The 17,853-nt window shown below is 40.4% G+C and overlaps 1 protein-coding gene across 3 annotated transcripts in view; it reads left to right on the plus strand.

Moving 5' to 3' along the window:
- The window catches only part of ST7 (suppression of tumorigenicity 7), a 320,806-nt gene that overhangs the window by 257,186 nt on the left and 45,767 nt on the right, over positions 1–17,853 (plus strand). The gene's annotated exons all lie outside the window — the stretch shown is intronic.

A 17,853-nucleotide genomic window follows, 5' to 3' on the forward strand; every position in this document is an offset into this window, starting at 1 on the left:
TCAAAAGTTTTATGGTGGTTAGAATCCTAGAATTATGTGGTTAGTGGGGGCCAGAGACGCCATATGGCCCATGCCCCACATGTCCACTCTCTGTCTCTCGCTCATTACCCCATGGTCACTTGGCCCATATGCAGGCAACACCCTGCTGGAACTGCACGGACTATTAGAGTGCTTGTTGACGTGCGGCCTCTCCTGTTAGCCATTGTCTTAGTTACCTACTACTCGTACAACAAAAATAGCACAAGTGAGCAGCTTTAAGGAACAGAAGTGTGTTTATTCCCCCAGGGGTCTGAAGGCGAGATGTTAGACTTAGGGTATCGGCTGTAGTAGGAAAAAAGTCCTTCTTTGTCTCTTTAAGCTTCTAGTGGTGATGGTGGTGGTGGTGGTTATGTGCTGTGGAGTCGGTTCCAACTTATAGTGACCCTGCAGAGGGTTTCCGAGGCTGTAAGTCTTTACGGGAGCAGAACACCTCATCTTTCTCCTGTGGAACAGCTGGTAGTTTGGAACTGCTGACCTTGAGGTCAGCAGCCTGACTCGTACCCACTGTTGTTGTTGTTGTTAAGTGCCGTCGAGTCGGTTCCGACCCATAGCGACCCTGTACAGGGTTCCCGAGGGTGTAAATCCTTACGGGAGTAGAAAGCCTCATCTTTCTCCCGCGGAGCGGCTGGTAGTTTCGAACCGCTGACCTTAAGGTTCGCAGCTCGATTCGTAACCACTACGCTACCAGAGCTCCTTGGTGTTCTTGGGCTTATTGATGCTTCCATGGTCTATGGTCACCTAGCAGCCATCTTCCCCAGGTGTCTGTGTCTGTTCTGCTCACTGAATACCACTCAGAAGGGACTAGACCCCACCCTACTCCAGGCCTGTCTTCATTAACATGACAAAAGACGCCCCTCTTTCCAGCAGGGCCACATTTTCAGGTAATAAAGTGAAGGCTTCACATAACGGTTTGGGGGACACAGTTAGCTCATGAGTCTTGTTGATCCTTTGGAGCAGATGAGCTAGATAGAAACCATTGCTCACATGAGAACCCAGAAAATAGTAGCTGATAAGATTGTGTTCCCTCACCCCTAGTCTTCTCCTCATCCTTCGTCACATGGTGGGCTTTGAAGTCTCTTTGTCCTTCTGGTCACTTGCCCCTGAAATCATTCCATTTACCTGTTTCTAGAAAACCAGAAAAATTAATCAGCACTTCCTAGGTATTTAAAAGCTCCTCTGCTGACATTGCCATTATCTGTAACTATTCAATGTGATTAATGATGTGGAATTGATCTGCCTCAATGCCTACCAGGACTTAACTACTAGTCATGTGTTCTGCCCTATTTCAATAACCCTTTCACCACAAATATGTGTATATTTGTTCACAAATGGATTTGTTGTTAAGTGCTGTGGAGTCAGTTCAGATTTATAGCAACCCTGTATTGGGTTTCCAAGGAGGGGCTGGTGGGTTTGAACCACTGATATTGCAGTTAGCAGTCCAGTGCTTATCCTATAGTGCCACACCAAAACTCATAAAATGGACGTTAAGGTACAATTACTTGTATTACATTCCTTGCTTTATAATAATACATTCTTTCTTTAGTAACTTTCTTCAGTGGTTTTAAATAATTATTCAGTTCACAAATTTCTAGGAATTGGTCAGTCATAGAGAGCAGACTCTACCATTTGGAGTCTATTTTTGACACACGTTCTTCATAAAGAATTTCTGAAATGAGTTGGAGTAGTTTACTCTTTGTAGTTAAAGCAACTAAGGCATTGTGAGGCTGTTTTTCCTTTGGTTTGGTTTTAATTCTTGTTCAGATTGATAGAAACTAAAAGCCCTCAGCCAATGATGGTACCACTTTGCTTCTGCAGACACGAGCATCCTGTGAAACCAGATACATGCTACCTAGTATGGAACTCATTTTAGAAAGAGAGAAAAGCATTTATGGTGCATTTTAAAGTAAACAAAATACAGGCTGTTTGGCCTTCACATCAGCTTACTTTTATTCTCTGTTTATGCGCTGGAGTCTTACTATGTGACTGACCATGGGGGCCAAGCTGTGGAACGATGATGTAGGCAAATGCTCATGAATTGAGGTTCTTTTGAAACAAATGCAACCAGGCTCAGACACATGGGCACATTTTTCCAAATGTCACCCTACAGCCATCAAAGCCATAGCAAAGTTCCAGTGTTCCTATCCCCACTGCTGTCCTGTGTTCCTGTATCAAGGCTTAAGAAATCAAGGATTAACCAATAGCACCTTTGGGATCACAAGTCCCATGAGGCTGCTTTCATGAGGATCTCAGTTCATTACAAAAATCATCAGCCTCGTGTCATAAGACTGATTGTAAAATAAAGAAATGAACTCATATGGAGATTTCTGCTGTTTCTCTCTCTCCCGCTGCACAGCCTCAGCCCTACAATAACCAACAGCTGATTTATTAGATTCTGATAACATATGTTCACATTATTTGTTACAACAGTCTGTCCCACCCTCCACTAAAACTTGGCTCGCACTTTGAAAAATTCCTTTGTTGCAAATGGACAAATTCCCCATACCAAGGCTCTTGTGTTAAGCTTTGTTTATGTTGTGTACCTGGCAACAGAGATGATGTTCTTGTTCATTATTCATGGAAAAAGAGCCTCATTAGTGGCAGGACACAGACTGTTGCTGAGATACTTCGTTATGGGTTTTCAGTTCAGCAGTTGTCAATAGAGTGCAGATGACCTAACCCCAACTTAATTCCAGAGGGAATGTTGGTGCTGACTTGGCACAGGCCTGTGTCATTTACAGTAGAAATGTAATGAAGTGACTGCTGAAGGGACTGTTCTTAAGGGGAGAGCCGCAGCCACTCAAGGTTGTTGAAAAACCTATCTCTTATTCCTCACCTCATACCATGAAATGAGTTCTTTCAAGTTCATCCCTATTTCCTTTCCTGGAGACCAGAAGGACCCGACAGAGCTGCTAAGCTCCCTCATCCTGTGTGAGTAAGTGGGTGCTGTACAGCTCACAGCAGAGACAGCTCTGAGGAGCGCCCTATTCTTCACCCCAGTTAAGATGTCATCATTCTAATCCATGAGATGCTGGAGACAGTCCTTTGACTTCCAGCCTCTCCATCCCTTCCCACAGAGCCACACCCAGAGCAGCAGGATTATATGTTATCTCTGCAAATTGGAATGCTCTAGTTGGGTAGATGTTTCTTGGATGGTTTATGGGTACAGAAATCCTATTTTATTACATTAGCTAGGTGGCTGGAGTTTTAATGTACTGTGTTGGGAAGTGACGCAACAAAGATGACTGCTGCTTTTTGACCTTTGCAAAAAAGTTTCGTTTTGTTTTTTGTTTTTTTGTGTGTTTTTTTTAATGGCAAGGCGCAGGGTAGGGGGTAGGGAAAGAGCATTTCTAGAGGAGAGAGGAAAGGAAGATCAATGTCTCTTGCCTTTTTCTTCAACTTTTTTGCTTTGAATTTTCAAGGAAATCAGTGATAGTCACCCTCTTCTTCTTATGACCAAGCACTCTGGAAACCCTAGCTCGTGACTCGGATTACCAGTTAACTGGTCACACCTCCTTGTAATCTGCAGTCTAATTCTGATTTTGCCCTTGAGGTAGCTGCTCACGTTTTATGATTTCAGCTTTTAGTTTGAAATGCTGTCCTGCGATCTCAGGAGTTTTCATACTCTTTCTGTTTGTGATTTGTTAGCCAGCATCATGGGTGGGCAGAGTTTTGATCCAGGTGGTTGGTCCTCGTTCTTCAGTATTCTTCAAACAGTGACAAAAACAACACCAGCAGCACCACCACCACCACCAACAACAACAACTAGCATTTCTTGAATTCTTACTGTATGTCAGATATGATTCTGATCTTTACCTAAATGAGCTCATTTATCCTCACAAGTATATGTAAAATGTTTAATTTTCTCCCTTTTACAGCTGGTGCAGCGAGAAGCTGAGTAATTTGCTCAATTGAACAGCCTGAAATGTCATAGTAAAGCCATACAGATGTTATGTTACTGAGAAAAAAGAGACTGAGAAAAATCTTTGTTTTATATGATGTAAATTTTACAAGGAAAAGAAAGCCAATATAAACCAAGATAGTCTGACTTGAGGAGGCCCAGGCTCTTAACCATTACACACTATTTCTGCGGTTGACAGCATAAAAATATTGTTTTTGTTAATACTATTCTTATTATTGTTGATGCTATTATTAGCTACAATTTGTTAAGAACCTCCTATGAGCCAAGCACATAATGCATATCACCTACAGCCTTCACAGTAACCCTGAAAGATAGTTATCCCATTTTAGAAGGAGCAGAAACTGAGGCTTTACAGATCTAAATAACTTGCAAGACCACCTTCCTAGAAAACTGCAGAGCTGGGGGATTCAAGTTCAGGTACAGCCAGCTCTAAAGCCCACATGTGTCCTATAAACATAAGCCTAGCTAAAGTAACTCTCTGACTCCCCTTCTAAGCATGGATCAGGCAGATAGCAACAGTTGTGCAGAATTTGAGAAATGTCAAATTGTCACTTGAGATTCCTTTTTAGTCGTTCTTTATAAACTAGGACTATCTGTATTACTTGTATCTCTGAAACTGTCTTCAGATATGACTTTCCATCTTCAGTCACCGTGTACCTGATCTCTTTAGTCACAAAGACAATTTGATGTACCATAGTTCATTTAAATTGGGCTTTTTCACGTTAGTCAAATGTTTGCTTTGAAAACAGAAATGTTAGCAAGACCATTAAGTCATCAGAACTTTCCTGATGAAGCCTTTTAAAAATTGTTATAGGCATTGGCTTGCCTTTAACCCTTTCATTACCTACTGAGTTTCTCCTTTGCATTTTTTTTTTTTAAATACCATATGATTTCAGTAATGGAAAGCACGTTGATATCAAGGGAAAAAAGGTGGGTGTTTTGAGGTAATATAGGTTTTGATACAGTTGTGTGAGACACATATGTGCCAAGTGGACTCTACTGGAGGGTTAAGAGGTGAAACCTGTTTCTTCAGATTCACACAGTTAGACAAGTCCCTGCCGGGTGGCTGCAAATACTACAACTGGAATAGCAGCTTCCAAGAAAATTGTTGTAGTTGTTGAGTACTGTAAGTCAGCTCCAGCTCATAGTTACCCTGTATAGGGATCCTAAAGAGTGGCTGGTGGATTTGAACTGCCAGCCGGTGGTTAGCAGGCCAGTGGTTATCCTACAGCACCATAGAAAGGCATCAAAACACCTGAGAGATGGAAAATGTTAGTGCGCTACATATGTCCAATGGGTCATGAAAAGGTTAACATATGTCTATAGGCCACGCAGAATGAAAATTTAAGTCTTAAAGATTAGGATGATAATAGGAAAAAGCAAACAAACAAACAAATCACGCATTCTTATTCATTACCATGTATGCTTTTCAATTTTGGAAGAATCTCATAGAGCAAGGCACCTTGGAGAGGAAATTATGATACCGTCTCTAGTGATCACGGGGATACTAACAGGCCATCACATGTGATGTGTTGGGTGCCAGTTCTGCACCCAGTAGCTGAGTGAACTCAAGCAAACTACCTAACATTCTAAGTAAGCCTCCATTTCGTTCTCTGGAAAAGAAAGGAATCAAGGCTTAGATTAAGTAATTTCCCCGAGATCAAGCAGTTCTTTGTTTGTTTGTTTGTTTTTCTTAATTTGTTCTGAGGATAAAGTTAGTTAACCCACACTAGTCGTTTAGAGCAGCCTGAGGAACATAATGAGAGCTCAGGAACTATTGTTGTTGTCGTTAGGTGCCATCGAGTCCATACCGACTCACAGAGACCCTGATGCACAACAGAACAAAACACTACCTGGTCCTGCACCGTCCTCACAGTTGTTACCACGCTTGAACCCATTGATGCTGCCACTGTGCCAATCCATCTCGTTGGGCATCTTCCTTTTATTTTTCTGGCCCTTTTCTTTATTAAACATGATTTCTTTCTCCAAGGACTAGGCCCTCCTGAAAATATGTCCAAAGTATGTGAGATGAAGTCTTGCCATCCTGGCTTCTAAGGAGCATTCTGACTGTACTTTTTCCAACACAAATTTGTTTGTTGGAAATTTAGCAGCCCATGGTACTTTTTAATATTCTTCTCCAATACCATAATTCAAATGCATCAGTTCTTCTACAGTCTTCCTTATTCATTGTCCAATCTTTATATGCCTATGAAACTGTTGAAAATACCATGACTTGGGTAAAGCCCATCTTAGTCCTCAAACTGATATCTTTGCTCTTGAACACTTTAAAGAAATCTTTTGTAGCATTATTTGCCTAATACATCACGTCATTTGATTTCTTGTCTGCTGCTTCCATGAGTGCTGATTGTGGATCCAAGCAAAATGAAGTCTTTGACAACTTCTATCTTCTCCATGTTTATCAGGACATTGTTTATTGGTCCAGTGTTTTCTTTACATTGAGGTGCAACCTATACTGAAGATTGTAGTCTTTGATTTTCATCAGTAAGTATTTTAAGACCTCTTTGCTTCTAGAAAACAAAGTTGTATCACGTGCCTATCACAGGTTGTTAATGAGTCTTCAGTAGGATATAGGCATAGATCTTTAATAACAAATGAAATGTTTAGTTTTTTCTACAAATTATTTTATACTTTTGGAGAGCTGCAAAAGAAATGCCAAGGATTTTCACTCCTAATCAAAGAACCACTGTCACAGTGTAATATACCAATCGAAATGTCAATTTAAGCTCTTTGTTGTATGTACTTCCTTAGCTCATTTAGTGATTGCCCTAATTTAGGTTAGGGACAGAAGCATCCTTATGAGAGACAGCTGGTCTTTTTTGTAGTCACAATGTTATATAAATGCAACAACTGTGTCAAGATCTCTTTTACTAATGCCATCAATGCCATCCTAAATTAGCTTGATGAACTGTCATCTGGTAATATGCAGAGGGTATACTTTTAGGAGACGACATGTTTCTAACATTGAGAGAAATATTTCCCTCTCAGTAGACTGAAAACAGAAGTTCCAGTGAAAGCCATTGAGAAATCACTCTGCTGAGACTGTAAGCCTTTTGCTGATACTGTCTTCCAGAATTAGCATGTAATTATAAGTAAAAGTTTTGTAAACTTATTTTGTTGCCCAATGTCTTGTAGGTGTCATTTCCAGTTACCAGTTGCTCTGTAATTGACTTAACCCATGGCCGCCCCATGTATGTCCAAGTAGAACTGTGCTCCAGTGGGCTTTCCGTGGCTAATTTTTAGTAATAGCTTACCAGACGGTTTTTTTTTTTTTTTTTAGGGTCCTGTGAGTGGACTTGAACCTCCAACCTTTGTTTAGCAACTGGGCACAATACTCATTTCTGCCACCCAAGGACTCTATTGAAATGATCCCGAATTATGCTGTTTTTTGGTTAGGATTTTCCATATATGTTAAAGAGAAGGCAAGCAAAGAGGGCATTGAGTCTTACAGAGGACCAGTGGGGAAAATCTGGATTCCTCACATTTCATGTGTCAGGGTATTAAGAACTTCCAAGCCATGCTTTTCAGTCCAGAATATACAAGGGTGAGTCAAAAATTATCCACACTCCAGTTATATTAAAACGCCCTTCACGTCCACGGCTGATGACAACATTGAGTGTGCACATGAAATGATTCTGTCAAACAGACCAGTAACAGTGGATTGTGTGGCAAATCATTAGCAAATCAGCCATGGCTCAGCCTATGAAATAACAGACTTAGGTTTTGAAAAGTTTGTGCGAGATGAGCACCAAAACAACTCACAGAGGAGCATAAACAGAAGCATTTGGACATCTGCAAACAAAATATGGACCGATATGCAAAGGAAGGTAAGATTTATGTACAATAATCAATACTGGTGAGGAGACATCGATTCATCACTGCGAGCCTGAGAATAAACAATAGCGTATACACTCAATTGCCAACCAAGAAAACAATCCTCAGTTGCCAACCAAGAAAAATTTCATAGTAAACCATCAACTGGAAACTTGATGCTTACGGTTTACTGAGATTCTCTAGGACCAGTATTGGAACAATACGAGGAAAAAGGTGTTCAACAGTGCTGATTACAGTGAGAAGTTCACTGAAGAGCTGAAGCCTAAACTTCTGATTAAATGCAGAGGACTGCTATCCAAGGGCATTGTCATCTTGCATGACAATGCACGTCCCCACCCCTCTACCCACACTGTTGATACTCTGCAAAAACATTGTTTTGAGGTGTTAAAGCATCCTCCCTATAGTCCTGATTTTCTTCCATCAGACTTTCACCTGTTTGGTCCTCTGAAAGCAGCCCTTCAATGATGACATTTCACTCCTGACGAAGATTCACTCCTGATGAAGAAGTGAAGACAGCGGTGCATTCGTGACAAACAGCACAGCCTAAAACATTTTGTAACAAGGGAATACAAAAGCTTGTTGATAGATAGACAAAGTGTATTGAAAAACAAGGAGATTATGTCGAAAAAATGATATATTTGTCTTTCCTGAAAGTTGATTAAAATAAATTCTACAACCAGAGTGTGGACAATTTTTACTCAGCCACGTAGATGTGAGTTCTGGTACCATAGGCACGAGCAATTCATGAAAGATAATCTTCCACAAATTAGACTGCATCTGAGAAAGATAGTTCCAAATGCCCCAGTCCCTAGTATATGAGCCTAGTCCAGCCTGCAAGTGCCTAAAGAACATTCTTGAGTAAAAGACAGCACATGAATTACATTGCTGCTTCACAGAAGAAAATAATTATCAGCAGTGATCCATGGGCTATGGCTCCAGGCCCATGAGCACGAGCCACGTAGAAATGATGACCCTGCATAGCTTTGCACTGGGTGCCCTGCTGACTTGGACACCAAGAGGTAGATCTGTCAAGAGGACTAGATTGTAGAGATTGCTTCAGAATGAAATGATATTCACACAAGTCCGGATCATGGATGTCATTTCAGTAAAGACTCTGCATGAGAAGCTTCCTGGGTGACACAAAAATGATTAGCTATAAAAATTTTGTGCAGTGTTTCAGCAGAAATTTATGATTTTTATTTTTAAAAATCCCTTAGTTATAATAACAAAAACATTTTTGTTATCCCAGTTTAAATATATAACTATGGTTACAAGGCTAAAACTGTATGCTGACTTACTTTTTGAACCATCTAATGCACTTTAGTTGAACCCTGGTATGGCACTGTAGGATAAGCACTGAACTGCTAACTGCATGATTGGCGGTTCAAAGCCACCAGTCACTCTCAGAAGCCCTATACAGGGTCGCTACACAGAGCTGATTGGACAGCACACAGCAGTGGCAATAACAAGAATTCTGTATAGGCTGGTACGGGAGGAAGCCCATGGGGAGGAGCAAAGTGACATCATGAATAACTAGGTGACCTTTGGGATGCCACTGGAAGCTTCTGCTGTCTCTGATGATGAAAGACCTTTAATGTATGTAAACATGTTTAATTCACCTAATTGGCATATGCACAAACCCTCCAAATTTTTGTTGGCTTTAGTAATTCCTATTGTCCAACTGTTGCAATTTACCAGGTAACATCCCTCCCCAGGCAGCCATTACCATCAATTAAACTGCCATCTTTGGTTCCAGGGCACCAGCCATAGAAGGCCCCTCTGACACTGACCTTCTGGGGTGATCCAGTTTAAATAACATCTGGTCTTTGGCTTTGTAGCTTAAGATGACTTTTCCTGGGTGTAGTTGAATGAGTATTGTCTGTCCCTTCCCCCTGCAAAATTACTAAAGCCATGTAGAATTTCCCGATTGAATCATTGAACTCCCAGGTGGCACATCTTTTTGAGGCTCTTATACAAAGGAGCTTCAAAAAGTATGTGGGAAAACTCCATTATCTTTTTCATTCCATTTTTCCAAGAACTTTTTGAAGGCCCCTCATATATCATTCTTTTTTGTTTCTTAAGTTTTCACTTTTACTTGAAAGGAGACCATGGATTAACTTTTTGAAGGTGGGGCAAAAAGATCCCATAGCTTTGTTGTCATTGTCATTGTTGTTGTTAAGTGCCATTGAGTCGGTGCTGACCCATAGCGACCCTGTATAGGGTTTCCGAGAAATGGCTGGTGAGCTTGAACCGCTGACCCTGCAGTTCAAACAGCTTAGCAGTCTGGCCCATTAATCCACAGTGCCACACCAGGACTCCCCCATATCTTTAGGAACAACAAAATCTAATGACAGAATTCTGAATTTCTGTCATTTGCTTTGCATCATTTCAAGAACAGGACTAACATGAGAAATTTTATTGAGGCTATCCCCATGAAGACAGTATCAACAGTAACAATACATCCCAATCCATAAACATGTTAGGAAGGAGAAATAGACTGTCTTTTTGTTTGGTTGGATGGTCCCTGGATCCAAAATCATCAGTCAAGGCCACATAGATCGGGTTAATATTAGTTCAAAGTATGTCTGGGGAAGATTTAAAAACAAGGGGTAGTTGATATTGTATAACCTTAAAGAATTACAGAGAGTAATTCAGTTAATTTTTCCAAATCAATTCAGCAAGGATTTACCAAACCCTTATTTTGTTGAAGATACTAAATTTCAACTGCTTACAGGATTCAGAAACAAGTAAAATCTATTATTTGTCACTAAGAAGCTTTCATTCTAGTGGAGACAGATGTTAAGAAAAACAAGCCACAGTGAGTGGAGCAGGATGAGTCAGTGCTCAGTGAATCTTTCTGAAGCATGCTGTGGTGAATGCAGGAGGAAACCCATTGAAGGAAAGGCCACTGTCTTCCTCATCTCTCAGACACCATCCAGAACATCTGTGAAGAAGCATGAATGGAGATGAACAATGACATAGTGGCCTCACTTGAGAGGTACTTTATATACATACTAGCACCTACCCTTGAAAATACTGTTTTGTCATCGTAGACATACATTTTCCATCTCCTAAGGATGAGAATTCACCCTTAACCAGCCTAGTCCCATTGGAACAGTAATGATCTTTTAAGACTATGTCTTGATTGTTACAATTTCTAGAGAAACAAAAGAAAATCAACTCAAAAAGATTATCACTGAAATTGTTTTATTGTATCTAAAGTTTTGTCTTGGGTTTTCCCAAGACCCATTTAAATGACGATTTTACTCTGATTACATAAGCTTCTCTTAAGATTACTGCATTGAATTTTGTTAGTATGAGCCATTTTTGACTTTTGAAACCTCAAGAGTCATTCTCCCTAGCATGACCTTTCTGTTCAGCAGCATCATTCCAACAACCGGTCCTTAAGGAGCCAGAAGAGGTGTGGTTTTCCTTCCTTGTTTCTTGCCCAAGATTCTCTACTTTTCTTCAACCTTCTTGCAGCTTTTACTTGTTTTTCCTTCCTGCTGCACTTTATCCTCCCACTTCTGTTTCAAATCGGCTTCTAGATTAGAGCACCAACACAGTTTCATGCGTTCTGCTAGGACACCCTACATAAAGATAAATGCAGTAAACATATTGAGATATAGCAGGGTTCTGCCTCCCTCTGAAAACACTCATCAGCGCTGATTGCATTGGGTTCCCAGAGGCTAAGTTAGATGCTAAAGTTTGCATAGTAATGGAGGCTAATATCAAATGATTTGAGGTGATAGTATATTTGCTTAAGATTTCATTCCACAAATACTGACTGCCCCCTGTATGCCAGCTATTCATTTGTTTTGCGAGTTCAAAAGCAATGAAGAACTATGGCTCTTATGGCTACCATGGAAGTAGGAGAGAGCAGTAAAGGAGCAGATAACCGTATAAAGTATGAAAGCTGCAGTAGACTTTTACCCTCTGTGGAAGAGACACCTCACTCAGCAAGGGGAAATAAAGGAAGCCTCCCCCAAGGAGGTGATGTCTCAGCTGAGCCTGGCAGAGAAACTGCTCGGGGCAAAGAGACTATATTGAAATGTACAAGGACACGATTGATATGGCTTGTCTGGAGCACTGAATATATACTTCTGAAGACAGGTATTCCGCTGAGCAGATGGGCGGAGGAGAGACATCGATGGGGTTAGGGAGGGAACAGACCTCAGAGGGCTTTTTGGATCTAACTTTTATCCTAAAGGCAGTGAAGAGAATTTCCGTGGAGAAGGCACTGCAATCTGACTGCAAAGTGAAAAGCGACCTGAAATCCTCTGTACTCTGCCCTGTGACTGAAGTCTTTGTTGGGGTGGCTAAGAGGTGAGCCTACAGGGGGAGAGCTCGAAGCCAGGAGAGACCATGCAGCACAACTGAAGAGAGCTGACGGTGGGATTTCAGGCATTGCTGTGAAGCTGAGTTCTATTCTTAGGGGAGAAATTTGTTAGGTTTTCCAACCAATAAACATAAACAAGATATTCACATTTGACTGTTTTTTCTTCTTTAAACAAGGAATGAGAATCCCACTGCAGAAAGTTATTTTGTTTCCTGAATGTTCAAAACTTCCTACTTTAAACTGTAACCACTTAATTTCATTTGCTCTTTGGTAATCTGTTAACTGAAGCCCTGGTGGCACAGTGGTTAAAGTGCTAGGCGGTGAACCAAAAAATCTGCAGTTTGAAACTATCAGTTGCTCTTCAGGAGAAAGATGTGGCAGTCAGCTTTTATAAAGATAGTTGTTGTTTTTGTTGTTAAACTTGGAAACCCTATGGGCAGTTCTACTCTGTGAGTCGAATCGACTCCGTGGCAGTGGGTTTTGGAATCTCTTAACTAATAGAAAGCCACCTTTGTTTTCCCAGCCTATCCCTTAGATAATTGTGTGTATGTGTAATGTAGGTAAGACATGAGGAAGAACCCACCAGGACTCATGTAACCCATCAAAATCTACCTAATTCTGCTGAGTCGTGACAAAAAAAAAAAAAATGTGGATTGTCAGAAACAGGTGGAGTCTTCACCTATGCTTTATAGTAAAGGTTGTGAATTTGGCAATGGTGGAGTACACGGTGTGACCTGCATGTGTAGATCTACAAGAAGTCTTATTTGTTCAAATCCACACCTCAGATACATTCTTACCTTGCCATCACTTTAACTGACTCCTAAAGTAGTCAGTGCATGAGGGTCATCAATAGCCTGCACTGAATTCTTACAAACAAAGAAGTATATTAAGAAAAATAAACTGTTAGCCTGTAGCTCCTAATAATAAAATAAGTGGAAAAGTAAGTATGGATATGCTTACTACATGCATACTACATTAGGCAAATCTGCTGCAAAAGACCTCGTTAAAGTATTAAAGAGTAAACATGTCATTTTGAGGACTCAGGCATGACTGACCCATGCACTGGTATTTCAGTTGCCTCACAGACATGTGAAAATTGGACAACGAATAAGAAGACTGGAGAAGAATTGATGGATTTGAATTATAGTGTTGGAGAAGAATATTAAAAGTACCAGGGACTGTCAGAAGAACAAACACATCTGTGTGGGAAGATGTACAGCCAGGATGCGCCTTAGAAGCCGGATGGCGAGGCTCTGGTCTCTCATACTTTGGACATGTTAACAGAAGAAACCAGTCCCTGAAGAAGGCCATCATGCTTGGTAAAGTGGAGGGTCAGCAGGAAAAAAAAAGACCCCCACCAAGATGGACTGAGACGGTTGCAGCAGCATTGGACTGAAGTGTAACAATTGTGAGATTGGTGCGGGACTGGGCAGTGTTTCTTTCTGTTGTGCAGAGAGTTGCTGAGTCAGAACTGACTTGACGACACTAAACCACAAAAAGCCAAAGCCATATTCTTTTTACTTCAGAGGAAAGATGAATACGAAGAACCAAAAACTCACTGCCATTGAGTTGATGCCAACTCATAGTGGCCATTTAGGATGGAGTCCATTGTCCCATAGGGTTTCCAAGGCTGTAATCTTTACGGACGCGGACTGCCTCATCTTTCTCCCATGAAGGAACTGGTGGGTTAGAACCACTCACCTTTTGGTTAGAAGCTGTTTGTTGAACCTGTACCATCAGGTCTCATTTGTTATTAGGTGCCATTGAGTCGGCACAGACTCATAATGACCCTATGTACAACAGAACTTTTTCCTCAGGGCTCTTTAGGAAAAGGTTAATATGAGCCTGTAAATGGAGATTCAAAAACTAAGTTACTTTGTGGTAATACTATTAGGTATTGGGAATACAGAGTTGTTGGTGTGGTTTTTTAAGTACTATGGTTCACAAAGGACGTTGTTCTTACGTGCCATCGAGTCAGTTCCAACTCATTGTGACCCCATATAGCGTTTCTGAGGCGCAGCTGGTGGATTTGAACTGCTGACCTTGTGGTTTGAAGGCCAGTGCTGATCCTACAGTACTATGCCAGGAATCCTCATGAAGAATGGTTATTAGTGTTCAGTGCCATCAAGTCGGTTCCAACTCCTAGTGACCCTGTATAGGGTTTCTGAAGCAGCTGGTGAGCTTGAACTGCCGACTTTGCAATCCATCACATTAACCTGCAGCACCACACCAGGATGGATAAGAGACTCTAAAAGATGAAATTAACATTTCAAATGGAAAAAAAAATGTAAAGCTCAAATGATTAAAGTGTATGAATAAAATCAGATGACAAATAGCTAACTAAGTAGGTGTGGTGGTGGTGGTGTACTGTCGAGTCAGTTCCAACTCATAACAACCTGCACAGGGTTTCCGAGGCTGTACATCTTTACAGGAGAAGAAAGCCTCATCTTTCTCCCACGGAACGGCTGGTAGTTTCGAATTGCTGACCTTGAGGTTAGCAGCCCGACTCATAACCACTATGCTACCAGAGCTCCTTAAGTAGGGATGGTGGTGGTTGTGATGTGCTTGCAGTTGGTTCTGACTCATAGCAACCCTGTATAGAGTTTCCGAGGCTGTAAATCTTTGCAGGAGCAGAAAGCCTCATCTTTCTCCCACAGAGCAGCTGGTAGTTTCTAACTGCTGACCTTGCAGTTCTCAGCCCGATTCGTAACCTCTACACTACCAGAGCTCCTTAAGGAGGGATATATGAGGGTTTAAAAAAAAAAAAAAAAAAGCATTGCTAGTAGGATTTCAGTACATATATGTGCACAAGTTTATTCCAAACAAAACATGTTTAAGCATGCCTCTGTGATCAGTGGGTGGCTGCAGACAAGTTTTTTCAGTAATCCACTTGTTTCAGTCTCTTTAGGATGCTTTCTAAAAAAAAAAAAAGAAGGGTCCATTCAAAGCAGTGATTTCCAAGGGAACTGTTAGACCACTTCAGTTCAAGGTAGAGTGTTCAGCTCAGAAGGTTATGATAAGAGTTTTCTGGAATTCCAAAGGGGTAATCTTAATGGATTTTCTTAAAGGACACAGGAAGATCATGGAGACTTACTAAGAAATTCTATGAAACTGAAAACGGTATTGGTAAGACAAGGGCCAGTGAAGTTGTAGCAATCATTGTCTTTTGCTTCATAGCAGCACTATAGGACAGCATAGAACTTGTCCCATAGGGTTGGCAGGGCAGAGTCCTGGGATGGCACTGAAGATAAGTACTGGACCACAATGTGGGTGGTTCAAACTCACCGGTCACTCCTCGGAAACCCATACAGGGTTCGCTGTGAGTCAGAACGGACTCATCAGCACGCAACAACAATATTTATAGGAGCAGATTTTCACAGCTTTTTCCCACAGAGAAGCTGTTGGATTTGAACCAGCGACTTTTCAGTTAGCAACCTAGCATTTAACCTCTGTGCAACCAGGGCTCCTTGATTCTTACATTAAATCATGGTTAATGGTGTACCAGACACACTGCAAAAGGAACACACACACTAACGTTTCCAATGGTGTGTGTGTAAGTGTGTTTGATGGGTCTGCAGGCAGATATTCCTTTCACAAGCCCCATCTCTGACTATATCCAGCTCCACCCAGCAATTTGCTTCAGATAATTTATAGAATAGAAATCTTCCTTTTGGCATCAATGTTATCCTTAAAATAAAAACTAAAAAAAAAATCAAAAACAAAAATACCCCAGCTATTACATATATATTTTAGAAAATACATTAAAAAAGTAGGGGAAAATGCCTATGATCTGACCACCCAGAAATAAACACTATTGACATTTGGTATCTATTATTTCAATTTTTTTCTTTCTATGCATATAAATGCTATGAAACATAAATGTGAGATCATACTTGTTGTAAGCTTGTTTTACTTACTGATATATGCACAATGTAATATTTCCCCAGGTCATAAAATACTTTTCTACCACATGAGTTCATGACCACATAGAATTGCACTCTATGGATAAATAGTACCTTCATCAATCTCTTATGGTTGTTGCCAGTTCTCTACCATTAGAATGTTGTAATGAACATCCTTAAAGCTAAATCTTCATACACATACGTGATTATTTCCTGAGGATAAAGTCTTAGAAGTAGAATTGCTGGTTATGCAAAATGTTAAGGCTTTTGGTTTACATTGCAAAGTAATCTGCAGAAAGATTAGCTTTTTTTTAATGTTGTAAACAAAACCTTTATTTGAACAAAAAAGATGCTTTTCCTGAAGGGAAATTTTATTATCTAGAATCAATTTCTTTTGAGTGATTCATCCTCCATAGAGACAGATTGCCATTAGTATAGTATCTCCTTACCAAGGAGACATTATTGTTTTTACAGTTAAAAGGGAAACCTTAAAAGAATCTAAATAAACAAGTTATGCAAGAACTTTTTACCTTGTAAATTTTTGTTAATCAATGAGAGCAAAATAACTTGTTGGAGTGGAATGAGCATATCACTAATGGGGAGTAGGCCATTTTCAGAGAGCCATGCCCCCTTTTCCCATATGATAGTTATTTTTAAATCTTTTTTATTATGTGATTTTAAGCCTTATGTTTGTACATATATACAACTCACTTTAAATATCATAAAAGAGTAGGAGTGAAGGGTTGTTTTTGTTTAATGGGGAAAATGAACTATAGTAACTATGTTGTTGTTCTTGTTATTAAGTGCCATCGGGTTGGTTCTGACTCATAGCGACCCTGTATAGCGTTTCCGAGGAGCAGCTGATTAGCTTGAACTTCTGACCTTGCAGTTGCTGAATCCAGTGTCCTGTCATGTGTGTAGGATGGGAGACATGGTTCTGGTGTGAAAGGTCACCTTTGACTGTTGTTGTTGTTGTTAAGTGCCATCGAGTTGGTTCCTACCCATAGCGACCCTGTATAGCGTTTCCCAGGAGTGACTGACTGGTGAGCTTGAACTGTCAACCTTGATGTTCAAACGGCTTTGCAGTCTGGCATGTTAACCCACAGCACCACACCTTTGACTAGGTATCTCTAATCTTCACCTTGATTGCATCATTTTTCTGAGTTTCCAGCTGGGTGAATGTGCCACCAAAATGCAATCTCATCTCTTTCTTTCCTTGAGAACCTAAGTCCTGAGCAGATTATCTTTAATTTACCAAGTGAGGACTCATCAAATGATTGTAGTCCATACTTTTAACTTCAGCTCCCTCCCAGAGCTTTTCATTGGTTCTCACTTCACAGAAGGTGCCAGGTTAACACAGAAGGAGGGTGGAAACAAAGACATGTATCATTTTTAAGTAAAAAGTCTGAACTTTTAAGCAGATCATGTGTTATATGAAGCTTTTTGTCATCTCCTAGTACTAGGTGAGCCCTAGAAAACAAGAGATGTGGTTCCTGGATAGATTCTTCACATTGGAAGCTGTTAAGTGTTTGCATTGGCAAAGCAGCAAGACAAATTCATGAATGTCCAACATTCATTTTTCCTAGTCAGTCATAAGCACATCATTTTATGCTATGCATATGGTGTTGACATTTTGTTTGAATATAGTTTATGAGATCTGGTAAAAAAAAAAAAAAAAAAAAGGTCTTTTCCCCTTTCAGTTTCTTGCTGGTATTTTCTATGATTATTTATGTTTTATCATTACCATTGAAATTTCCCTAAAAGAAATTCTTCATGCTGGAATTGATGGTAACTACTTGTTA

The sequence above is a fragment of the Chrysochloris asiatica genome, unplaced genomic scaffold (genome assembly GCF_000296735.1).
Source record: "Chrysochloris asiatica unplaced genomic scaffold, ChrAsi1.0 scaffold00032, whole genome shotgun sequence".
NCBI lineage: Eukaryota > Metazoa > Chordata > Mammalia > Afrosoricida > Chrysochloridae > Chrysochloris > Chrysochloris asiatica.